The sequence below is a fragment of the Elephas maximus genome, chromosome 7 (assembly GCF_024166365.1).
Source record: "Elephas maximus indicus isolate mEleMax1 chromosome 7, mEleMax1 primary haplotype, whole genome shotgun sequence".
NCBI lineage: Eukaryota > Metazoa > Chordata > Mammalia > Proboscidea > Elephantidae > Elephas > Elephas maximus.
The window spans coordinates 133,761,907-133,788,388 of record NC_064825.1 but is presented as its reverse complement, the minus strand read 5'-3'; the positions used below and the strand labels follow the sequence as shown (position 1 = coordinate 133,788,388).

The window sequence follows — 26,482 nt, the reverse complement described above, 5'->3', positions numbered from 1 at the left end:
TTGATTTTCTTGCTTTTCCAAGCTGGTTGTTCTCCGCTTGAGGCCCCTTTTCTGTGTTTCTGAGCCCAAAGGAGAATTTATATTATTTTTTAAGAGAAAATTTCATTCCGGCTGCAGCTGGTATAACTTTTTGGTGGAAAGCAATTTGTCCAACGTGTGCCCAGAGCTATAGACATGCTCAAACCTTTTCACCTGGCAAGTGCACCCCTGGGAATATAATCTGAGGAAATGACTCAAAAGGAGAAAGACGCTGCACATGTGAAGATGTTCACAGCAGTGTTATCTATAACAGGCTGAGGCCAAGAACCATCCCAGCTTGACTCCAAGGAATTTGTCACAGAAAATAAGGGTAAGTCAACTCTGGAATATTATGTATTACTAAGCTGCTTAAGTCAGAAAGCTGTGACGACAGGGATAAATGCTGAAACCAGACAGGACAGAAAAAGGGCAAAATGGAAATTGAACCCAATTTTATAGCTTTCCCAAATGTGTGTCTGCATACTATGACATGGTCAAGTATGTGCCAAAACCAAAAAACCAAACCCCTTGCCATCCAGTTGATTCCAGCCCATAGCGACCCTGTAGGACAGAGTAGAACTGCCCCATAGAGTTTCCAAGGAGCGGCTGTCGAATTCAAACTGTCGGCCTTTTGGTTAACAGCCAAAGAAGCATGTAACCTCTGTGCCACCAGCACCATGGGTGAAAACGTGCTCAGCGTTTCTAAAGGTCACCTAGTTGGGAGGACTAGGTTAAGAGTTTAGCCAGGTGCCGTTGAGTCATTTCTGATGCGTGGCGACCCCATGTGTGTCACAGTAGAGTTGTGCTCCACAGGGCTTTCAATGGCTGATTTTTCGGAAGCAGACCGTCAGCCATTTTTCCCAAGGCACCTCCCTGTGGACTTGAACCACTGGTGTTTCGGTTAACAGCTGAGCTTGTTAACTGTGTGCACCACGCAGGGGCTCCAAGTAAGAGTTTAGGGGGAGAATTTTTCTTCCCCCCAGAAAGGTAAAATGCATGACAGCTTCAGGTAACAGCTGAGCAGGTCGGTGGTCACTGAGCAGCTCGGTGGTCGCTGAGCAGCTTGCATTTCCTTCCAGGGAACACTCCGCTGGCCCAGTTAGGAAAATGGGGCGTCCGCGAGGTCTTTTTAAGTAGAATATTAATGAGATGAAATAATGCCTTCAGTCAGGAGGACAACGGTGCTGGAACATTCTTCTGTCCACAGACAGGGATGAAGCAGGACACACAGAGACGAGTGAACGGCACAGGGCCCATGCCCCAAGGAGCTTACACCCCAGTGCAGACTCAGGTGGGCCACCCATGGTTACAGACACGTGGTCCCTCTCTAGGAAGGCCAAGGAGTGGCTGGGGAAGGGTGCCTTGAGGCTGAATGTCTGAGCTAAGGAGAAGGTGATGTTGGTACAGCCATTTTGCCCCAGAATTTATAGACCTGAAGGTGAAAGTACCGGCTTCTTCTGCTAAGGGTGCTGTAAGAAAATACCACAGTTATGTGCCTTTAAAGAACAGAAATGTATTGTCTCACAGTCTGGAGACCAGAAGTCCGAAACCACCGTGTCAGCAGGGCCATGCTTCTTCCGCTCGGCTCTAGGCGGGTCTCTCTCAGCTTCTGGTTGCACTGGGCGTTTCTTGGCATTCCTCGGCTTACAGATGGATCCCCACATGGTGTCTTTCTACCTGCGTGTGACTCCGTGTCTGTGTCTGTTCTTCCCTTTCACGAAGACACCACTCTGAGGGGATCAGGACCCACCCCAGCCCCGTGTGATCTCTTTACCGTAACTGATCACAGAAGAAAAGCGTTATCTCCAAAGAGGACCACCGTCTTTACTTCCTAGTGCTGCTGTAACAGATAGACCACAACAGGGTGGATTTAAAGAGCAGAAACGTATTTTCTCACACTTTAGGAGGCTGGAAGTCTGAATTCAGGGCCCCGGCTTTAGGGGAAGTTTCTCTTTCTGTCGGCTTCAGGGAGAGGTTCTTGTCTCAGCTTCTATGGCTCTGGTGTTCCTGGCTCCTCAGCCATCTCCGGGCGGCATCTGCCTTCCCCTGTTTGTGCTTGATTGTCTCTGTCTGGGCTGGTCCTTACAACTCAGAAATGATAAGGTTTAGGATATGCCCTATACTGATCGGACCTCATCAACTTAACAAAGGAAACCCTATTCCCAAAAGGGATTACATTCACAGGTATAAAAGCCAAACTAAACCCACAGCTGTTGAGTAGATTCCGGCTCATAGCGACCCTATAGGATAGAGTAGAACTGCCCCCTAGGGTTTCCAGGGAACGGCTGGTGGATTCGAACTGCTGACTTTTGGGTTAGCAGCCAAATGCTTAACCACCAGGGCTCCATCCACAGTAGAGAGGTTAGCATTCCAACACGTATTTTGGGGAGACACAGTCGATCTGTAAAAGTCATATTCACAGACACAGGGGTTAGGACTTCAACATATCTTTTGGGGTCCCACAATTCAATCCATAGCAGGCACCAAGGGACGTCTGTGTACTCCCGGTTTGGGGGAGATCAGGAAAAGTCCTATTCAAGAAGCTGTGAACCACGTATCCAGCAAGGAAGGACTGAGCACCTACTATGAGCCAGGAGTTGGCACACGTTGCAGACGGCTGCTGCCAAGCACAGCCTGGTTCTCACGTGGGGTGCCTTCTAGCAGAAGGAGCAAGAGGGGTAAAACGGTGGTGTCCTTGTTCTTTTGGGGGTGTCTACTCTTCTCCTTGTCCCTAGGCTGCCTCCACCAGGGTCCCTGAATGCCGCCTTTTGTCATATCGCGGTGGACACCACTCTGACCCTCGGCCCCTCTTCCTCCACCAGCTGCCCCACATCCATGAACTCTTCTGCAAAGCCTACCCCAGCCCCTTCTCTTCCTCCTGCACATGCCCACTCAGGCCCCCACCTGGCAACCCGTCTATGTGATCTCCCCACTCAGAATCTCTGCTTCAGTGTCTCCCTTGTCCTCAGTCTCTACCGAGCCCACCCCTGCCTTCCCACCACCTGCCAGCAGCCCCCGACCTCACGTTCAAGCCCATGGCCTGGGGGTCACACCCAGCCTCCACTTCCCACGGGGGTTCTGGGCTCCATACAAAGGAGCGCAGCAACCCTCATTTGGATGATGAGATGTCACCAGGGAAAGGTCACCTGGCACCTCAAGCCCGCGAGGGAGAGGGTCAGGCTGGCCGTTTTGTCCCCAAAGATACTGATATGATATGAGCTGCTGAAGGGAGACCCATGGGGATGAGCAGCCAGTCCCCACTGGGAGCTCTGCTGCTGAGCTCTAGGGGAGCTGATGACTGTCTGCGCCCTCCGCCCACCCTGGCGGCTCTGCATCCGCTTCTGATAAACGTGCAGCCGGGAGGCAGAGGGCCTCTGACTCACAGGGTGGTGACATCTCCCATGAAGCTGGAGCTCCCTCCTCCCCCATGTGCAAGTACATCAAGACTCCAGTCCTTGTCTGAGACCCCACGGCCCCATCTGAGAACCCATGGCCCCGTCTGAGACCCCACGGTCCTGCCTGAGACCCCACGGCCCTGTCCAAAACCCCACATCACATCCCTATCCAAGACCCCACATCCCCGTCCAAGACCCCATGGCCCCGTTGGAGATCCTACAATGCTGCCCAAGGTCCCATACCATGTCCCTATCTGATGCCCCACAGCCCTGTCTCAGACCCCACACCATATCCGTATCTGAGACCCCACAGCCCATCTCAGACCCCACACCACATTCCTATCTGAGACCCCACACCACGTCCCTATCTGAGACCCCACAGCCCCATCTGAGACCCCATACCATATCCTTATCTGAGACCCCACAACCCTGTCTGAGACCCCACAGCCCCATCCGGGACCCCATAGCCCTGTCCAAGACCCCATACCACATCCCTATTTGAGACTCCACAGCCCTGTCTGAGACTCCATAGTCCTATTCAAGACCCATGTCCCCATTTGAGACCCCACGGCCCTGACCTAGACCCCAGATCCCCATCTGAGATCCCAGTGCCCATCTATGACCCCAGGCCCTGTTCAAGACCCCAGTCCCTTTCTGAGACCACATATTCCTGTCTGAGACCCCATATCCCTGTCCGAGACCCCAGTCATTGTTCAAGACCCCACAGTCCCATCTAATACCCCAGCCCTCGCCCAAGAACCCAGTCCCCGACTGAGACCCTATGGCCCCGTCTCAGACCCCACATCCCTATCTAAGACCGCACATCCCCATCTGAGACCCCAGTCCCCAACTGAGACCCCAGTCCATGACTGAGACCCTATGGCCCCGTCTGAGACCCCACATCGCCATCCACCATCCCACATCCCCATCCAAGATCCTGTGTCCCCATTCAAGACCCCACATCCCCGACCGAGACTCCTTATCCCTATCTGAAACCCCACGTCTCATGCTAAGACCCCAGTCCCTGTTCGAAACCCACCATGCCCAGTTCTGGGGCTTATTTCCTCATACCATTGCTGTAATTTTTACACAGGGTGAAAAAGCAGCTTGAAGGACCCTGGTCAGCTGTTCCTCCTCTGTGTCTTTGCTTAATATGTATTTATGAGCCCCACAACTTCCACCTCCCAATAATGGCCAAGTAGCTCATATCCTGCTGGCAGCAATTACAAACCCCGGGCAAAATACATACAAAAAAAGCAGCTGCTCAGAGGCATTGGGGTGCAATCGACAGCAGACAGCACTGGAGGGGCCGTGACCCTAGACAGAGGGGAGTCCAGGTGAGACCCATGCTCATTGGGGCCCCCCTGAGGGCACTGGAGAGCAAGCAGAATGTGGAGTCACAGGGTTTAAGGACTCAGAGGTCAAAGATCAGGGTCAGGGGCTGTCTGAGGGGCAGGAAGTTGAGGGAGGAAATGTTGGAAAGGGGAGAACCCTAAAATCTGCATATAAATTACCCACAAATCCTTGGCTGACTCCTGAACTGGGCATGTGGGGATTCCAGGAGCCCAGGGGAAACCAGCAAATTACCGGCTACAGAGCCGAAAGGAGAGTTCAGTGGTTTCCCAGGACAGGGTAGACCATGTAGAGTTTGAATCCCACCAAGTCACAGGAAGGAGACCTGGAAGTGCAATGGTTAAGCACTCAGCTGCTAACCAAAATGTCGGTGGTTCAAATCCGTCAGAGGCTCCTCGGGAGAAAAAACCTGGTGATCTGCTTCCTTAAAGATTTATAGCCTAGAAAACCCTGTAGGGCAGTTCTGCTCTGTCCTGTAGGTTTGTTACGAGTTGAAATCAGTTCAGTGACATACAGCAACAAGTCAGAGTCATTTAGAAAATACCTTGGGCTTTCTGCTGGAACCTAGGAGGCCAAGCCTTAAGGAGTCAGAACCCCAGCCCTGGACTAAGGACCAGGCCCAAAAGACTCCTCCTGCAATGCCTAGAACCACGCCTTCCCAGGACAGGGTGTTCTACCTATAATTGTTCTACCTGCTAGAAAAGTTCAGAAGCCCCTGGGTAGTGGGAACAGTTAGTGTGCGCTTGGCTGCTAACTGAAAGACTGGAGGTTCACATCCACCCAGACAGGCCTTAGTAAAAAGGCCTGGCAATTTATTGAAAAATTGGCCAGTGAAAACTCTTTGGAGCACAGTTCTACTCTGACAAGCATGGAGTTGCCCTGAGTTAGAGCGCACTCGACAACTGGTCGATTAGAAAAACTTAACACACTTCAGAGGAAGATAACAAAATTCAGAGTCTCTACAACGTATCATTCACAATGTCTGATACAGAATCAAAAATTACCAGAGATGCAAAGAAGCAGGAAAATGTGTCCAGTAATCAAGGAAACACACGATCAATAGAAGCAGACCTGAAGATAAGCCAGATAATGAAATTATCAATAAGGATTTAAAGTAACTGTAACATATATTTATAATCCCTTACTTGTGCCATCTTAAGGATAGAAAGGTACATGAGACCCCCCAGTGTTTTTCTGAAGGTTCCAGGTGGGAGGAGGGGTAGTAGCCATGGTGGAAAGAGTTATGTATAATAAGGCAAACTCAGTGAAAGATTCAAGTATTAAGCCCAGGGTAGGAGGGAACACAGTGCCTTCCTTCTTTTATTTATTTATTGAATGAAGGTGGTAAATAAAGCAATCTTTTGGAGGGAGCAGGGCTGGGTGGATGAATAAAATGTAGTGAATAAAATGGGCTCAATCCCTGACCTCAGTTTGCTAGCCTGTTGTTATTGTTGGGTGCCGTGGAATTGATTCTGACTCATGTTGTTGTTGTTGTTGTTAGGTGCCACTGAGTACCTTGTGACTCATAGCGATCCTGAGTACAACAGAACGAAACACTTCCCGGTCCTTCACCATCCTCACAATCCTTGTTATGTTTGAGCCCGTAATTGCAGCCATAGGGTCAGTCCACCTCATTGAGGGTCTTCCTCTTTTTCGCTGACCCTCTACTTTACCAAGGATGATGTCCTTCTTCAGGGATTGGTCACTCCTGATAACATATTCAAAGTATGTGAGATGTAGTCTCCCCATCTGTGCTTCTAAGGAGCATTCTGGCTGCGCTTCCTCCAAGACAGATTTGTTCATTCTTCTGTCAGTCCACGGTATATTCAATATTCTTTGCCAACACCGCAATTCAAAGCCATCAGTTCTCCCTTGGCCTTTCTTATTCATTGTCCAGCTTTCCTATGCATATGAGGCGATTGAAAACACCATGGCTTGGGTCAGGTGGACCTTAGTCCTCAAAGTGACATCTTTGCTTTTCAACACTTTGAAGAGGTCCTTTGCAGCAGATTTACCCAATGCAATGCGTCTTTTGATTTCTTGACTGATGCTTCCATGGGTGTTGACTGTGGATCCATGTGAAATGAAATCCTTGACAACTTCGACCTTTTCTCCGTTTATCATGATGTTGCTCATTGGTCCAGTTGTGAGGATTTTTTGTTTTCTTTATGTTGAGGTGTAATCCATACTGAAGGCTGTGGTCTTTTGCTTCAAGTCCTCTTCACTTTCAGCCAGCAAGGTTGTGTCATCTGCATAACGCAGGTTGTTAATGAGTCTTCCTCCAATCCTGATGCCCTATTCTTCATCATGTAGTCCAGCTTCTCGGATTATTTGCTCAGCATACAGATGGAATAGGTATGGTGAGAGGATACAACCCTGAAGCACACCTTTCCCGACTTTAAACCATGCAGTATCCCCTTGTTCTGTCCAGACAACTGCGTCTTGATCTATGTACAGGTTCCTCATGAGCACAATTAAGTGTTCTGGAATTCCATTCTTCACAACATTATCCGTAATTTGTTAGGATCCATGCAGTCAAATACCTTTGCATAGACAATAAAACACAGATAAACATTTTTCCGGTATTCTCTGCTTTCAGCCAGGATCCATGTGACATCAGCTGTGATATCCCTTGTTCCATGTCCTCTTCTGACTCCAGATTGAATTTCTGGCAGTTCCCTGTCGATGCACTGCAAAAACCACTTTTGAGTGATCTTCAGCAAAATTTTACTTGCATGTGATGTTAACGATATTATTTGATAATTTCCGCTTTCTTTGGAATGGATACAAACATGGATCACTTCCAGTCATTTGGCCAGATAGCTGTCTTCCAAATTTCTGGGTCTCCGTGAGTGAGCACCTCTAGCGCAGCAGCTGTTTGTTGAAACATCTCAGTTGGAATTCCATCAATTCCTGGAGGCTTGTTTTTTGCCAGTGCCTTCAGGGCAGCTTGGACTCCTTTAGTACCATCGGTTCCTGATTGTATGCTGCCTCCTGAAATGGTTGAATATCGACTGACTCTTTTTGGTATAATGACTCTGTGTATTCCTTCCACCTTCTTTTGATACTTTCTGCGTCGTTTAATATCCTCCCTGTAGAATCCTTCACTATTGCAGCTCAAGGCTTGAATTTTTACTTCAGTTCTTTCAGCTCGAGAAATGCTGAACGTGTTCTTCCCTTTTGGTTTTCTAAGTCCAGGTCTTTTTTTTTAATCGTGCTTTAAGTGAAAGTTTACAAATCAAGCCAGTCTCTCATATAAAAATTTATAAACACCTTGATATATACTCCTAATTGCTCTCCCCTAATGGGACAACCAGACCCTTGCCTCCGCTCTCTCTTTTCGTGTCCATTTGGCTAGTCTCTGACCCCCTCTGCTTTCTCATCTCCCCTCCAGACAGGAGATACCAACATAGTCTCATGTGTTTACTTGATCCAAGAAGCTCACTCCTCACCAGTATTATTTTCTATCCCATTGTCCAGTCCAATCCCCGTCTGAAGAGTTGGCTTTGGGAATGGCACCTGTCTTGGGCTAACAGAAGGTCTGGGGACCATAACCTCCAGGGTCCTTCTAGTCTCAGTCAGACCATTAAGTCTGGTCTTTTTACAAGAACTTGGGGTCTGCATCCCACTGCTCTCCTGCTCCCTCAGGGGTTCTCTATTGTGTTCCCTGTCAGGGCAGTCATCAGTTGTAGCTGGGTACCATCTAGCTCTTCTGGTCTTGGACCAATGCAGTCTCTGGCTTATGTGGTCCTTTTTGTCTCTTGAGCTCATAATTACCTTCTGTCTTTGGTGTTCTTCATTCTCCTTTGCTCCAGGTGGGTTTGGACCCATTGATGCATCTTAGATGGTTGCTTGCTAGCATTTAGGACCCCAGAAGCCACTCTCCAAAGTGGGATGCAGAATGCTTTCTCAGTAGATTTTATTATGCCAGTTGACCTAGATGTCCCCTTAAACCATGGTCCCCAAACCCTGCTACGCCCATGCTACGCTGGCCTTAGAAGCATTCAGTTTATTCAGGAAACTTCTTTGCTTTTAGTTTAGTCCAGTTGTGCTCACCTCACCTGTATTGTGTGTCGTCCTTTCCTTCACCCAAAATAATTCCTATCCACTATCTAACCAGTGAAAACCCCTCTCCCTCTGTCCCTGCCTCCCTCTCTGCTCTCGTAACCACTGAAGAATATTTTCTTCTCTGTGTCAACTATTTCTCCAGTTATTATAAGAGTGGTCTTATATGATATTCATCCTTTTGCAACTAATTTCACTCAGCATAATGCCTTCCAGGTTCCTCCATGTTATGAAATGTTTCACAGATTCATCATTGCTCTTTATCTATGCGTACTATTCCATTCTGTGAATATACCTTAATTTATTTATCCATTCATCCGTTGATGGGCACCTTGGTTGCTTTCATCTTTTTGCTATTGTAAACAGTGCTGCAATGAACATGGGTGTGCATATACCTGTTCGTGTAAAGGCTCTTACTTCTCTAGGATATATTCCAAGGAGTGGGATTGCTGGATCGTATGGTAATTCTATTTCTAGTTTTTTAAGGAAGCGCCAAGTCAATTTCCAAAGTGGTTGTACCATTTTACATTCCCACCAGCAGTGTGTAAGTGTTCCAGTCTCTCCACAACCTCTCCAACATGTATTATTTTGTGTTTTTTGGATTAATGCCAGCCTTGTTGGAGTGAGGTGAAATCTCTTTCTAGTTTTGATTTGAATTTCTCTAATGGCTAATGATCGTGAGCATTTCCTCATGTATCTGTTAGCTTCCTGGATGTCTTCTTTAGTGAAGTGTCTGTTCATATCCTTTGCCCATTTTTTAATGGGTTATTTGTCTTTTTGTAGTTGAGTTTTTGCAGTAACATGTAGATTTTAGAGATCAGGTGCTGATCGGAAATGTCATAGCTAAAAACTTTTTCCCAGTCTGTAGGTAGTCTTTTTAATCTTCTGGTGAAGTCTTTGGATGAGCATAGGTGTTTGATTTTTAGGAGCTCCCAGTTATCTAGTTTTTTGTCCACATTCTTTATAATGTTTCCTATACTGTTTATGCTATGTGTTAGGGTTCCTAACGTTGTCCCTATTTTTTCTTCCATGATCTTTATCATTTTAGATTTTATGTTTAGGTCTTTGATACATTTTGAATTCGTTTTTCTGTATGGTGTGAGGTATGGGTCTTGTTTCATTTTTTTGCAGATGGATATCCAGTTATGCCAGCACCATTTCTTAAAGAGACTGTCTTTTCCCTATTTAACTGACTTGGGGCCTTTGTCAAATATCAGCTGCACATGTGTGGGTGGATTTATGTCTGAATTCTGAATTCTGTTCCATTGATATATATGTCTGTTGTTGTACCAGCCTGTTTTGACTACCGTGGCAGTATAATAGGCTCTAAAATCAGGTAGACTGAGACCTCCCACTTTGTTCTTTTCCAGTAATGCTTTACTTATCCGCAGCCTCTTTCCCTTCCATATAAAGTTGGTGATTTGTTTCTCCATCTCGTTAAAAAATGTCGTTGGAATTTGAATCGGAATTGCATTGTATCTATAGATTGCTTTTGGTAGAATAGACATTTTTACAATGTTAAGTCTTCCTATCCATGAGCAAGGTATGTTTTCCATTTATGTAGGTGTCTCTTGATTTCTTGCAGTAGTGTCTTGTAGTTTTCTTTGTGTAGGTCTTTTACATCTCTGGTAAGATTTATTCCTAAGTATTTTATCTTCTTCGGGGCTACTGTAAATGGTATTGATTTGGTGATTTCCTCCTCAATGTTCTTTTTGTTGGTGTAGAGGAATCCAACCAATTTTTGTATGTTTATCTTGTATCCTGATACTCTGCTGAATTCTTCTATTAGTTTCAGTAGTTTTCTTGAAGATTCTTTAGGGTTTTCTGTGTATAAGGTCATGTCATCTGAAAATAGAGACACTATTACTTCTTCCTTACCAATCCGGATGCCCTTTTTTTCTTTATCTAGTCTAATTGCTCTGGCTAGGACCTCCAGCACAATGTTGAATGAGAGTGGTGATAAAGGGCATCCTTGTCTGGTTCCTGACCTCACGGGGAATGCTTTCAGGCTCTCTCCATTTAGGATGATGTTGGCTGTTGGCTTTGTATAAATACTTTTTATTATCTTGAGGAATTTTCCTTCTATTCCTATTTTTCTGAGAGTTTTTATCATGAATGGGTGTTGAACTTTGTCAAATGCCTTTTCTGTATCAACTGATAAAATCGTGTGGTTCTTGTCTTTTGTTTTATTTATATGATTAATTCCGTGTCTTTGCACATGTCATTATAATACTTTGTCTTCTCAATCTGCCCTTTAAAATCGTCTGTTCAGCTCTTTTACTTCATCATTTCTTCCTTTTGCTGTAGCTACTTGACATTCGAGAGTAAGTTTCACAGTCTCTTCCGACATCCATTTTCGTCTTTTCTTTCTTTCCTGTCTTTTTAATGACCTCTTGCTTTCTTCATGGATAGTGTACTTGGTGCCATTCCACAACTTGTCTGGTCTTCTTCAGTGTTCAGTGTGTGAGATCTAGTCTAGAGATGGTCTCTAAATTCAGGTGGGATGTACCCAAGGTTGTACTTTAGCTTTCATGGACATGTTCTAATTTTCTTCAGCTTCAACTTGGACTTATATTTGAGCAATTGATGGTCTGTTCCACAGTTGGCCTCTGGCCGTTCTGAATGATGATGTTGAGCTTTTCCGTTATCTCTTTCCACAGATGTAGTCGATTTGATTCCCGTGTGTTCCATCTGGTGAGGTCTACATTTATAGCTGCCGTTTGTTTTTGAAAAACAGTATTCACAATGAAGAATTTGTTGGTCTTGCAGAATTCTGTCGTGTGATCTCCAGTATTGTTTCTAACACCAAGGCTGTATTTTCCAACTACCGATCCTTCAACTTTTGTTTCCAACTTTCACATTCCAATCACCAGTAATTATCAATGCATCCTGATTGCAGGTTTAATCAATTTCAGACTGCACAAGTTGGTAAAGATCTTTAGTTTATTAATCTTTGGCCTTAGTGGTTGGTGGGTAAGTTTGAATACTAGTCGTATTAACTGGTCTTCCTTGTAGATGTATGGATACTATCCTATCACTGACAGCGTTGTACTTCAGGATAGATCTTGAGATGTTCTTTTCGACGATGAACACGAGTCTATTCCTCTTCGAGTGGTCGTTCCCGGCACAGTAGACCATATGATTGTCTAATTCAGAATGGCCAATACCCATCCATCTCAGCTCACTAATGCTGGGATATTGATGTTTATGTGTTCCATTTCGTTTTTGACAATTTCCAATTTCGCTACGTTCGTACTTCGTACATTCCACGTCCCAATTATTAACAGATGTTTGTAGCTGTTTTTCCTCATTTTCCCAACTCAGCAAATGAAGGTTCTGAAAGCTTGACTACATCCACATCATTAAGGTCAACTTTGCTTTGAGGAGGCGGCTCTTCCCCAGTCATCTTTTGAGTGTCTTCCAACCTGGGGGGCCCATCTTCCAGCACTATAACAGACAATGCTCAGCTGCTATTCATAAGGTTTTCACTCACTAGTTTTTTTTTTTTTTGCAGAAGTAGAGCTGCCAGGTCCTTCTTCCTAGTCTGTCTTAGTCTGGAAGCTCTACTGAAACCTGTCTACCATGGGTGATCCTGCTGATACTTGAATACTGATGGCACAGCTTTCAGCATGACAGCAACATGCAAACCCCCACAGTATGACAAACTGATAGACCCGTGGGAGATTCTGACTCATAGCAACCCTATATGACAGAGTAGAGCTGCTACATAGGGTTTCCAAGGCTATGATCTTTACGGGAGCAGATCACCAGGTCTTTTCTCTCGAGAAGCTGCTGGTGGGTTCAAACTGCTGACCTTTCCATTAGGAGCTGAGTGCTTTGCCATTGCACCACTAGGGCTTGAGCTCAGACAGAGAAGGAGCCCTGGTGGTGCAGCGGTTAAAAGCTTGGCTGCTAACGGGAGGGTCAGCAGTTCGAATCCACCAGCCTCTCCTTGGAAACCCTATGGGGCAGTTCTCCTGTGTCCTATCGGATCGCTATGAGTAGGAATTGACTCGGCGGCAACGATATGTATTTTTGTTTCTAAGATGGAGAGTGTGAGGGCAGCGGTGGTTGGGTGATGGGCTTCTTGCCTTCTATGCTGGAAACCGGGGTTGGGTACCCGGCCACCAGTGCACCTCATGCACAACCACCACCCGTCCCCCAGTGGAAGCTCATCTTTCTGAACCGAGCCAGGTCGGGGTCCACCCTGTGGGTGGGAACAGCTCTCCTGGAGCTGCCCTCCTTGCCAGCCACATGTGGGGGTTAGGCCAGCGCCTGCCTCAGGCTCACCTCGCCGTTCACCTGGCCCTGAGGGGCTGCAGTGCCCCCACCCGATGGCCTGGCGTCGTGATGTCGTGAGCCCAGGGTCTCGCCATGGTGGCCACTCTGCTCCTGCTGTGGGGCACAGCGGCCTCTGCCACCCTCCCGGAGAACTAATAACATCATCTTGCTCTACACGGCTGAGGATCATCTCATCTCATCCACACGGCTGAGGATCCCCCAGTGCACGCCCTGCCCCCTGGCCCCTGGAGCCCTCCGCCAGCTCCAAGCCCACATGGCCGCCATCTGGGTGACTCACTTGATGCTCTGAGCCTCAGTTTTCCCTGTGGGGGTACACATGTCCTCAGTCAGTGGACTGTGAGCTGGGCCACTTCAGAGGTGACTGACATTGCCCTAATCATCAAACATCCTGGTGTCCCTCTTCTCCCCCCACCCTACCCCCTCGATGGGAACAGTCTGCCAGGCCCTGGGCCCCGGGCACGGTGGGCCCCAGGCTGCACATGATCCCTGCCCAAAGCAGCACAGAAGAGGCGGGGTGGGTAGTATTTGGAGTCTGTGGTCCTCCCCATGCATCTTGGGGACGCCACCCCTCTTTGTGGTGATCCCTACTTCCACCCTCCAAAGCCCCACTCCTTGCATTCTGTCTGGTGAGGATCTTGGCGCTCAAGGCCAATTCACCATGTTTGGGGGCTGGCCAGTGAAACCTTCCGGAGTTTCGGACCCCAGCCCGCTGTGGACACTGGGAAGATATTCAGTCTTTGGCCCGCTTGCCCCAGAGCTCCTCGGGGATTCTCTGGCCTCAGTGAACCGGAGAGCAAAGCTTCCCTCTCAGTGGCCTGGCTGAGGGTGATGTTACAGCTGCAGCTGCCAGCACCTACCCCTCTGCTCAGCGATAACCTCGCACTATTGCCGAGACGCCTTTTTATATCTCTTGTTATTTATAAAAGTATGATTCATTTAGCAGTGATTGTGAGATGGAGAAATGGTGCCTACTAATATTTAAATTGCAGTTATCCAAAGCTACGAGCAGAAAGGAAGCAAGTGCATCTATTTTGGGTCGGGGGGGTGGCAGGAAGGGGCTGGCTCTATCCTGCCCCAGCTGGGAACCTGCTGCCCCCCTGCTCTCTGTGCTGCCCCAGGTCCTGCACCAGGTACTTCCTTTCTTTGCATTCCTTTTTCCCTCCTGTAAGATAAAGTGGAGGTTGGAGCTAGTGGGTCGCTGAGACACTGTTTTCTCCTTCCCATTTCCCTTGGCCTCCTGTATGACTAGAGGCTGGCACCGCATCCTGTGAGTGTAGGTTTAGGTGGAAGATGGCTCAGGTCCTGCCCCTCCTTCTGCAGCCTGACTTCACCCCTGCCTCCTTCCCCGGGTCTGTGTGCCTTCTCAGTGAAGGCTTCAGCCAACCACCAGGCTGATTTGAAAAGGGAAGGGAACCGGTGCAGTCTGGAACATGGGGGTGTCCCCTGCTCCAAACCTGGGGAATTTGCCAGTGTTGCTTCTGGCATCCCCACATCTTACTTCCTCCTCTCTGATCGGGGTGCCCCAGCGTCAGATGTCCTGCAGGGTTTTATAGGAAGGCGAAGATGTATGCACCTCACCCTGGAAGCCCAGCCCAGCCTCAGGCTCACCTGGGTGGGTGCCTTCTGGTATTGGCAGCTCCTTCCTGCCAAGGCTCGGGGAGAGCTGGGCTGAGCTCACACAGAAGCAGCAGCCCCTCGGCCCGGACAGGACCCCCACGTGCTCCACATGATTGACATCCACTGCCAGAGAGACTGCGAAGGCATGTCAGGACCCCCTCCAAAAACACGCTGTAGTAATAACAATAAATGAGACCCCCCTGCAAAAACATGCCGTAGTAATAGCACAATAATATCTGAGACCCCCTCCAAAAGCTGGCTGTAGCAATAACCACACCACCAAAGAAGCTCTAGCCCTCCCCCGTGGCTGCCGTGCAGCTGACCTCTGTCGGGTGCTTGCCGAGCATAAGTCCTGCCGTGAGGAAGTGCTCAGGCCCCAAGCCACAGCCTGGAAACCCCATGGAGCAGCTCTACTCTGCACACACGGGGTGGCCATGAGTCAGAATCCACTGGCAGCAACTAAGAGCAACAAGTATCTGGGCGGTGCAGACGGGTGAAGCGCTTAACATTTAATCCAAAGGTTAGTGGTTTGAACTCACCCAGAGGCACCTCAGATAGGCCTGTGGGTCGGTTGCCAAAAGTTCACAGCCTTGAAAACCCCACGGAGCACAGTTCTACTCTGACACACATGGGACCCCGTGAGTTGATTGATGTGGCATCTTAACAATAACAGCTATGCTTGCTTTGTTGATGGGGTCCAGGGACATTTGTAACTTGGGGAAAGCTACCCAGCCAGGATTTGAACCCAGAAAGTTCAGAAGTGACAGAGTCCGCTCTGGCTTGCTGGTGCAGGAAGAGAAGGTCTTCAAGGATTTTGGGAGTTCTCAGAGCCCACGGGGGAGAGCCAGGCCTGCAGGTGTGTGTCACAGCACTGCAGATGCTGCGGCTGCCCACTGTTCCCAGACCTGAACTGACATGCCTAGAGCTGGGCTCACCCAGCACTGGCCTGCTCACCTTGCCCCTTCTGAATCAGCAGCTCACCGTGTGTTTGATTGGCTCGAACCCGGCAGCCGGGGATGCTGAGAGAAGGACGGGGGCTCCCACCCTGGGCCAGCTGGGCCAGGGTGTGGTTTAACAGAGCCTTTCCTGTGCTCTGTTGGGTGCCTGCAAGGCCTTGGGCAGAGGTGGAGGGTGATGAGTGGGGCAGAAAAGTAAAAGTGCTTCTGGCCTCAGATGACTTCAGTACAAGTAGAGAACAGGGCTGGCGGGTCACTCAGACCCTCTGTTTCCTCCTTTCAGGTTCACCTGGTGAACCACCCTGGAACACGTAGCCAACTTCCGCCTTAACAGAAACTTGGGGAAAAAAAAAAAAGCTAAGACTCACCGCTTCTTTCCCTCCTCCCCATCATTCATTCATTTATTCATTCATTCATTCACATCCAGAGCTTTAGGGAGCTCCTTCAGTTCACCCTGGTGGCTCAGTGGTTAAGGGCTTGGCTGCTAACCAAAAGGTCAGGATCAAATCCACCAGCTGCCCCTTGGGAAGCCTGTGAGGCAGTTCTGCTCTGTCCTATAAGGTCCAATGAATCAGGATTGACTGGAGGGCAATGGGTTTGGTTTTTGGTTTTCTTAGGACCCTGAAGTCTTCTCCAAGGGCAGGAAATGCCTGAGGGCTGACCAAGCCGGGGAGCTTTGGGAAGGGAGCAAGAAACCTTGCCACTGAGTTAGCCAGAGAAACTTCCCAAAGGAGGCAACACCTCAAAGATATCGTAAATGCGCTCTGGGTGGGAGGGTCGTGGAGGCTTATTTTTGACAGGAGCGGGGGCGGAGGAGATTGCTATGCTAACCACTTACAGAGGGGTTTTTGTTTGTTTAAATTAACTTATTTAGTAGTCACTTATGCTGTAAAGCCCACGCACTGTTACAAATTTTAGTGTCCTTACTCCTCACAGCCCTCCTATGAGGTGGTGCTCCTCATCTCCCCGTTTGACGGATGAGCAAACTGAAGCACAGAGGTCACACAAGCTGCCTGGGGTCACGGAGCTCAGAAGTGAGGGGCTGGGATCCGACTCCAGAAAGCCTCTCTCCAGAGTGTGTCCACCGAACCCCCACCCTGTGCGCTGTAAAACCCGCCCTCTGGTGATCCCTCCTCCAGCACTGGGAGTACGTTGTGTAATGCCCATTTCCTGTCAACGCACCACCTGTCTGGCTGTGGAGGCTTCAGCGGAGCTTCCAGACTAAGACAGACTAGGAAGAAAGGCCTGGCAATCTAATTCCAAAAATCAGCCAATGAAAACCCTAGGATCACAGCGGCCTGACCCATGACCAATCAAAGGAATGGTGCAGGGCCGGGCAGCGTTTCCTTCTGTTGTGCGTGGGGTCTCCGTGAGTCGGGGGCCAACTCTGCGACAATGAGCAGCTACCATGACATGCCTGTTGTACAGAGGGGGAGCTGAGGGCCAGGCCACTGCCCCCTCTCCAGTTCTGCCCGGTGCAGGAGGTGGGCTCCTTATAAATATTAAGCAGATAATTTTTCCAAGTGCCACCGGCACGTCAGAACCCCCCTCCCCCTGCATGTGTATAACACCTGGTCCAGCCTCCTTGTCAGGGCGTCAGCATCTTGAAATGTTCTCATGTGCGAAGAGCCTTTTTTATACGAGGAGTGGAATTATTTTCAGCCTGTTGTCAGGCAGTTGTCAAAAGATGCGGCGGATAAAGGGCTCCTTGATTCCGGTGGCTTGTGGAGGGGCGGATTGCTGTGCTGGGGAGTCTGTGGCGCAGAGGTGGTAGCTCAGGGAGGTTAGCACAGGGCAGGAGCGGGGAGGGAGGTTCCAAGTGAGTGTCAGGCTTGTGAATTACCTGACGGAGAGGAGGCGAAGGCTACAGGACCAGGCTAGGAGGCTGGCAGCTTGGGGTTTATTTGGGGTGACCTTATCCCTTCCTGGAAAATGGCTTCCGGTGACTCTTCCTTGTGCTTCTCCCCGTGTCCATGGGCATGGCACAGCCCTGACTCAGATGGATGCTTGGTAGTCCTCTGCGAAGGTGTGGAGGGAGTGGGTGGGTGGTGGGTGGACAGATTGCCTGCTTGGTATCCAGGCACCTGCTCCCTGCCACGGTCTCTCCCTCGCCAGGAGCTGAATGCATCAAAGTACCAGCTTCTCAGCAGTCAACAGGAATGTGGCCAGCGCAAGCCGTGACGCTGCGGCGCAAGCCGTGGCGCTGCGGCGCAAGCCGTGACGCTGTGGCGCAAGCCGTGACGCTGTGCAGGCTTCGGCAGAGCTTCCAGACTCAGATGGACTAGGAAGAAAGGTGATCTGCTTCCAGAAATCAGCCAACGAAAACCATATGGATCACAACAGTCTGATCTGGGGCCAATCACCAGGGTGGTGCAGGACTGGGCAACATTTTGTTCCGGTGTGCATGGGGTCACCTTGAGTTGGGGGCCGCCTTGATGGCAGCCAGCAACAAGAGGGTTGGTGGAGCAAAATCTCTGCCGCCTTTGTGCACTGGAGGCCTTGACGTGTTCAAGTCCATGACCGTGTGCCAGGAGGTCTGGCTACGTTGCGACCCTGCGCGAGTTGCTTCATCCTTCACCCTGAGCCCTGAGGCTGGTCTTGCGGAGTGCCTGGTGGGAATTCCACATGAACAAGGTTCCAGCCATCTGAGATCCCCCCTTGGGATGAATTAGTTGAAGGAAAAGATCTCTGGAAGCCTCAGAGAGAATCTGGTTCTAAAATCCAATCCTCCACCATTGTCTTCATTTTTTCCTTTTAACCCAGCAGCTCTCAGTTGTCCCCCGTATCCTTGGAGGTGGAGACAGTATTTGTTAACCCCTTGAGGTCTGCATGAGTTTGGGGTTTGTGGTGGTTGTTAGGTGCCTTCAAGTTGGTTCCGACTCTGTGTACAACAGAACGAAACACTGCCCGGTCCTGCGCCATCCTCACCATCCTTGTTATGTTCGAGCTCATCATTGCAGCCACTGTGTCAGTCCATCTCATTGAGGGTCTTCCTCTTTTTCGACGACCCTCTGCGAGGATCAGCGGATTTGCATCAGCCTCCCTTGACTTTGGCCTCAGCCGTTGCCACCCTCTTTCCCTCTTTCCAGACGACTGAGGTCAGTGCTGGTCTTCTTGGCTGGAGAGTGATGGAGCTGAGGTCTGCCATCTCCCGAGGGGCAGGTGGAAATGGCAGTGCCCTCGGGCCAGCTGCACACCAGAGCTGACGCTGAGCCTGGCACTCAGGGTTGGCTCTTGGTTCCCTTTAACACGCCCCTCGTGTGTGGAGCTGAGTGGGTGTGAGCGTCAGCTCCGGACGCTCCTGCTGAGCAGGTATGCGTGCAGAACTGCATCTTTCCCAGCCAACGGACAGGGCTGGGTGTGCTCAGTCTGGAAACCCTGATGTTCTGTATTGCTGCTTCCTGTGAAAGAAGAAGGCCAAAGAAGAATTGACGTGTTCAGGTTGTGGTCTTGGTGAAGAATGTTGACTATACCATGGACTGCCAGAAGAATGAACAAATCTGTCTTGGAGGAAGTACAACCAGATCGCTCCATAGAAGCAAGGATGGCAAGACTTTGTGTCATATTCTTTGGACATGTTATCAGGAGGGACCAGTCCCTGGAGAAGGACATCATGCTTGGTAAAGTAGAGGGTCAGAGAAAGAGAGGAAGACCCTTAATGGGACGGATTGACATGGTGGCTGCAACAATGGGCTCAAACATACCTCCTATTGTGAGGGTGGCACAGGACTGAGCACCGTTTTATTCCGTTATAAGTAAGGTCGCTATGAGTTGGAACCAACTTGACAGCACCTAACAACGTGGCTGTCCAGTAATGCTCCCGCTCCCAGAAAAGTGTGAGCTGGGGCCCAGGGTAAACAGTGCCCTTCAGGGGCAGATAGCTGTGTGTGTCAGGGTAAATCTGTGCTTTTGGGGCCAGGCATTCCTGCCACATTAGTGGTTCTTCTGCACCCGCAGGGAAGAGACCAGAGACAGACACAGGCCTGTGTCAGAAGCAAAGAGGACAGAGACTCGTGCGTTGGGGTCCAGAGTGGACATTCACCTCCAGGCCGGGGAGGTCAGCTGCCTGGGTGGACATGTGGCCTAATTGTGAGAGCTCAATACACAGGTATTGAGCTCCCTGTCACCAGGTGTAATCAAGGAGAGCATGCCTGCCACATGGTGAGAATGCCTTGAATGGCGAAGGAGGCAGTGCCAGGAGTGGCCCACCTCCCTCAGCAGGTTTCTGTGGGATTGACTGGAAGGCTCCGTGACCTAGCCAGTGGCCTGGCACTCAGTAGGTCCACACCTGGGCACACAGTGGGCCTGTACACGTGGCTGGGAAGTCTGACTGAGCTGCTGTCCTGACGGCCGGGAGTTTGTGATTCAGCTTCCTCTGAGTGTGGATTGGAAAACTTGTCTGCTTATTAAGAACTGGCAGCATCTAGAAAAGGAGTCGGGCCCCTGGGTGCTGCACATGGCTAAGCACTCGGCTACTAGCTGAAGGTTGGCAGTTCAGAGCACCCACCCAGAGGCGCCTGGTGAGCTGCTTCTGAAGGGTCGCAGCCTTGAAAACCCTATGGAGCAGCTCTACCCTGGCACACATGGGGCTGCCATAGCCAGTCACCTTCCCTGGGGATCCTTTGGAGGGAGAGGCGTTTCCCGGGATTCCTCACGTTATAGTGGGTGCAGAGGCTCACCTTGTTCCCCTACCCCGCCCTCCTGCAGGGCTGAGAATGACTCCAGGGCCTGTTGTGTCCTGCTGTGGCTGCACCCCACCGTGGCACGGGGCAGGGGTGGGCACACAACACCGTCCGGAATTGGATGGAGCCTGCGTGGCGGGGGGCGGTCCACAAGGCAGGGGGAGCACCCAGGGAGGGGAGCGGAGACTGCCTTCCCATCTGGGACCCCAGCTCTGGGATTCCCCAGTGAGGGTAGCCCCAGGACCCCATGTTTCCCAGCTCTGCCCCCACTGTGGGCAAACGCAGGAGAACACACACTCCATATGCAGGCGCCATGGAGGCTTGGGCTTCCCCTTCTGTGCCATTTATAAACGGGCTGCATCGCTGGCATGGGGGGCACCTAGTTCTCTGTTGATGTCAATGGGAAGGGCTCTTTCTTGGCCATCCAACGTCCCTGGGGGTGGAGGGAAGAAGGGTCCCTCTCACTCTCTGCCTTCTTCTTTGGAGACACCGTTTCACAGGGACTCCCAGGGAGGCTGTGTCTTCCCCAGGAATTGTTCCCAGGCACTCTGCCCAAGGTCAATAGCACCAAAGATGGCGGGGTGCCATTTCCCTTTGGCACGAGGGCCATTCCTCACCTCGCCAGCCGAGGAGCACGAACCGCCCCCGCCCGCCCCGTCGGCAGCGAAGACAGCAGTGCCGGAGGGACGGCTTGCCCAGAAACTTGGCTCCATGAGGCTCTGTGCTTTTGGGAGGGTATCATTCAAGGACAGACAGAGGGAGGGTGAGCTTCGCCAAGCCTGCCACACTCCCACAGGCCTCCTTAGCTTTGGTGAGCTCTCTGGGCCCACGTGGCAGGGCACGTGGCTGACCGGGACCCCAGCCTCTGGAGGGGAGCTGACTTTGAACGCTGTCACTGTGGGGTCCCCTCCAGACACCCAGCACTCCCCAGGGAAGGACTCGATGGGCCAGACACCTACATTCTTAAGGAGTCCCAGCAAGCCAAACCTGAAGGAAACACCTTCCCCTGTCCCAGCAGGAGAGGCAGGTGTGTCCTTGTTGGCAACACTGTGCACTTGAGAGAGAGTCTTCTGGAAGCTGGCCATATTGCCCAGAACCTCACGGAGATGCTTAAACCCAGGTACAAGGCAGCATTGTCTTTGATGATAAAGACATGTCAGCAGCAGAATCGTTTCTTAGTGCAAGCCTTAGAAGTGACTTTATCTCCCTCCGTGAATTTACAATGTAGCATGGCCCCGGGTGGTGCCGGCATGGCCCCAGGTGGTGCCGGCATGGCCCCGGGTGGTGCCGGCATGGTCCTGGGTGGTGCCGGCATGGTCCAGGATGGTGCCCACAGTTTGTGCTTGACTACTAACCTAAAGGTTGGCGGCTTCAATCCACCCAGCAGTGCTGCTGAAGAAGAGCCTGGAAACCGGCTTCTGTAAAAATTGGTGGTTGCCTTCAAGTTGATTCCAACTCATGACAACCCCGTGTGGTACAGAGTAGAACTCTGCCCCATAGGTTTTCTGAGCTTTCCAAAAGCAGATGGCCAGGCCTTTCTTCCGTGCTACCCCTGGGTAGGTTTGAACCACCAGCCTTTAGGTTAGTGGTCGAGTGCAAACTGTTTGTGTCCCCTTCAAACCTTCCCATAAAGATGATAGCCAAGAAAACCCTATGGAGCAGTTCTACCTTGTCGCACGTGGGGTCACCATGAGTCAGAATCCATGCAGTGACAACGGGTTTGGGTTATTTTTGTTTGTTTTTTGGTGCAGGGATAAAGCCACACAGAACAGAGTTTAAACCCAGCTGTTAGTTGTGTGATTTTGGGGAGCTACTTTCCTCCTCTGTCCTCACTTGGGGCTGGTCGTGAAGGGGCACTGGGCGGGTTCAACAAGAGATTATGCTTAAACCCTCAGCCGAGACAGGGCGCACACTCGATGATCACTCGTCCTCTTTATTCTCACTAAACCGAGAGACTGTTTGGCCAGGCATCCAGCCATGCTGAGCTCCTCGTGGAAGCCAGCCTTCTCCTGCTTACTCCGCCATTTTTGTTGACACATAGTGTGCCGACCATATGGAATTCAATTTAAATGTTCCTGTTGCTTTTTCCTTGTCTCGTCTCATCTTTTTTTTTTTTACATTTCGGAAGCAGTTCTCTTAGCAACCAAAAAAAAAAAGGCACAGTTAATTACAGCCCCCAGGGGCAGAAGCATCAGAGACAGAACCTGGCTCCCTGGGCTGCTCCATTTCTGTTTCGGGAAGACCTGGTGTAGGAGACCCACCCGCTGCAAAGAATACCGGTGTGCATACGCTTCTTTGTGCTTGCTTCACAAATACAACTTTCTCAACGTAGTGTTCCCCCGCCGCAGCCTTCCCTTGTTTCTCCAGACTTCTGTCGGGGTGGGAATGCTAGAGAAACGAACACAGCAACCGTGGAGACACTCGATTTGATCACCGGCGTGGAATCCGAGCAAGGCTGGATCGCAGTTGAATTGTTTCCTTAGTTCTATCCCTTTAAAAAGGAGGGGGGCGGGGAGCAAATCCTGTTTTCTCCGGTGTAATTACCACGACCGGGTGAGCCGGAGAAGTAATTGCTACTTGTGTTCTGATCCTTTTGAACGGAAATATGGGTCACGTTCAGAAATTTCAGAATGCTGGCACTGTCTGCCCGGCGAGCGTGGCTCTGGTGTGAGGCTTATCTGGTGCCTGGGTGCTTTTTCCCTTTTGACTTCCTCGCTGTCTGTGCTGGCTGACAAACAGCATGCAGGAACCCTTGACTGCTGCTGGAAATAAAATACAACTCAGCGCTGAAGCACACGTGCGTTATATTTAGCCAGAGGCGCGGTTCGCAGCGATGCCCCCTGCGCAATCCGAGTTTTGTCGGCTCGTTGGGGCTCGAGCGCGCAAATGACTTCAAGAGTTTGCTCGCTGGCCACCCGGTGGCTGCAGGACGCCTGCTCCATCCTCGCCGTCCACGGAGCCTCCTCCGAAATGCACGGATCACAAAGGCTCACATGACGAGCGCCGCTGGAGCCAGCAGGGCTTGCTTGCAGCTCCTTTCTACGCACAGTTGGCTTCCAGCTGACAGACAGAATATGGGGTGGGCTTTGTCACCCGCACGCCGGGCCTGGCGTGCCCAGCTATCCCCGAGGCTGCACAGCGCCCAGTCGCCCACTGCCGCCGCCGCTGCCGGGGTCCACGCCACTCTGGTGCCCAGGAGTGGGGCCACGCTCCTTGCCTTCCTCCCATCCCAGAAGGTTATATAATGAGCGGACCGCTGCCCAAGTAGAGGGAAAATGAAGTCTTTGTTAAATGCCTTCACCAAGAAGGAAGGTAAGGAGAAGGCTGTCGGGTGCTGGAGCGGGTTGCATGGGAACAGCAGCTTCTTACCGCTTCTCCAGGCGGAGGGGGGGCCCAGCACCTCCTAAAACTGCCGGCTGCCCTTCCACAGCATGTCCGGATACTAATGACTCCTGGTGTGGCTACGGTCTGGGTCTAGTGGGTCTGGAGTATCCAGGCTGCCCTTCACAGGGGCCGTTTTATTTAAGTCTCCAGCCCGTTCCACAGAGTGGCATTCCGAGTGCAGCTCCATGGGAACCGTGCAGACGGCACGCTGGGAACTAAGTCTTAGGAAAAAGAGAGGAAGTTTCAAGTGTGGTCTGTCCCTTACCCAGGGGGCTGCTGAGCTCTTGATGAGGAGGGTTGGGACACCTTGCTGGCCGCATGGAGGCGGTGGGTGCGTCCACGTCCCGGCTCCTCTCCACTCTCCCGGAGTTGGCATTTAATGAGGTGGATGGGAGCCCGAGGATGACAGGCTTTAAAAGTGCATCTGCTTTTTGCCTTACCTTGTGTGATTTTTTTTGTATTGTGGAAAAGAAAATGTATAAATAACGCATGGAAGACCGCTGAGAAAATATCCACCCACTTGGAGTTTGCAGATTGCCTGCGAGAAGGAAACAGTTGGGCGGATTATTAATCATTTTTAGACAGGAAAAGAGTTATTTTTAACCCTTTTTACCAAATCAACATTGTCATGGATGGTCCCGATTGGATGGCTTGTCAGACAGAAAGCTTCAGTTTGTGAGACCAGAAGGCTGATGAAGGTGTCATCTTAAAGGCGTCGGGAAGCTACTTCCCAGCCACAGCCCACTGTCCGTGAGACTGCACAGGAAGCTAATTTAATGGGAATCTTAGTAATTAGGCGAGGTAATTTTCATTAAGGTGTTCACTCCAGTGTCACCCCTGTGATTCCGTTTGAGAAAGTCACCTGGCCCTCAGGGAAATGGCATTGGGAAGTCCCCTAGCTGTTCCATCCCGGAGCCCCCAGGGAGCCCTCTCCACATGCCCACTAATTAAGCCCCCAGTCCTAGGAAGCCCTGTTCAGCCTGTTTTTTCAGAAATGTACATTGAAGTCTTTGTCTGTGCTTATTTTTATGTCTCATTCACAGGAATTCACCTTCCGGAACTTTGATTTTTATGTTCCATGGCTAGGGTGAGCCGGGGGTTATGGTGTTAGGTTGTTTCTGCATCCTATGTTCTTTCATGGACTTGTCTTCCCTCAGGAGTTTCTCTCAGGAATTGACAGAAGTTCCCCAATTTCCAGCACTCTCCATTAGGACACTGATAATAGAATTTGCCTGTTGTTGGGGGAACTGGGAGCCTGGGTGTGAGTCTTCGGTAGAATGCCAGCGGTTCCTTGTGTTGGGAGGTTCCCTGTGTTGGAGCTGGCGTTTCCTCCCCGTGCTGCTGTCGGGGGGAGCAGGGGGGCCCCTGTCAGGGAAGGGAGGTGCTCCGGGGAGCCCAGGTGCTCCGGGGCTGCTTTGACCAAAGGTGTCTGCTGAAGGGCTTGGCTCCCGGCTGTGATGCCATCCTCCAGCCAGTAATCTCTGTGAATGCAAGATAATCACTCTCCAGGACTGTGGCACGACAGCCCTTCCCAAGGTCATCCCACCCCCATCTTGGTCAGGCAGTTCTCTGCTCTTCCAAAAGCCGTCGCTGCCAGTTGCTGTTTTCGAAGCCTAAATGATGAGCCCTTTTTCCCTGAGTCCCCTGTGGCCTCTCTACAGAGTCCGAGGGCCAGGCTTCCTGGAGGGCAGCTCCTGTGATCTGGAGAGAGGTGTCTGCTACAGATGCAACCGCCTGTTCTCTCTCTTAGCCGGGCTGGTGCGGTGTGTGAATTCATTTTTCTCTGAGAAATTCGGAGCTGGATGGAAGTCCCAGTGGAAAGGGCTTTGCTGCTTAAGGGTGCGTCTTCCCCCAACAACCGGAGCTCAGAGCTCGCTGACGCAGCTGACCTGGAATGAGAGGAGCTGCTGCCTACCCCGGAAAAATGTTAACTCCCTGGTGGTGTCCTGCCCGAACCCTACCAGTTGTCCTTACCCGTAGTCAGAGTCCAGCTGTGCTTCCTCAAGAGCTGCGTGCCAGGGCTGGGCAGCTGCCCTGTGGCTGGGCCCTTCTCTGGGGTCCCAAGTCTGGGGTCCCAGGCTGGCCCTGCGTGGAGGGTGGCAAGGACGCAGGGAGTGTGATGGGTCAGAGCTCTGCTCATGCCGCCTCTGTCCCCCTGAGCTCCACCAGGGCCACCTCTGTCCCCCTGAGCTCCACTGTCCAGCATGGGACTGAGCAGTGAAGCATGGACTGATGTCTGGCCAGTGCTCTCAGTCTTGGTAAAGGGATGCAGTCACCCTTGGCCCCCGTGACATCCTTCACCAAGCCCGTCTGGCCTTTGGCAGCCAGGGACTATGGAACGTCCTCTCTCTGTGTTAAAGCCACTTTGATGTTCTCCCACTTTGAGACATGAAGAATCCCTTCTTTGGGAAGTGTGGCTTCTGTTGTTTGTAGCCACCAGCTTGGCCAACAGCAGTCTGGCTTCGGGCCATTCAAAATCTAGGGCCAGGTGGGCTTCAACCCAAGGGGCGTTAATGCCATGGCAAATGACAAAGATGCCTAAGACATGAAAGATCTAGAAGGCTGCTCAGCATCTTTGCGGTAAAAGGTCGTTGGCATCTGTTTCCTCAGCAGCCCGAGGGGCTTCTTTTCCTTCGATGCCCCATCTGGGGAAGGACACCCCCAGTTTTGGTGACAGCCCTCAGAACCACCTGGGGCAGTGGCAGTGTCG

At 50.8% G+C, this 26,482-nt stretch overlaps 1 protein-coding gene across 3 annotated transcripts in view; it reads left to right on the top strand.

Moving 5' to 3' along the window:
* LOC126081166 (SH3 and multiple ankyrin repeat domains protein 2-like) overlaps window positions 1-26,482 on the top strand; it is a 490,404-nt gene that overhangs the window by 296,492 nt on the left and 167,430 nt on the right. The gene's annotated exons all lie outside the window — the stretch shown is intronic.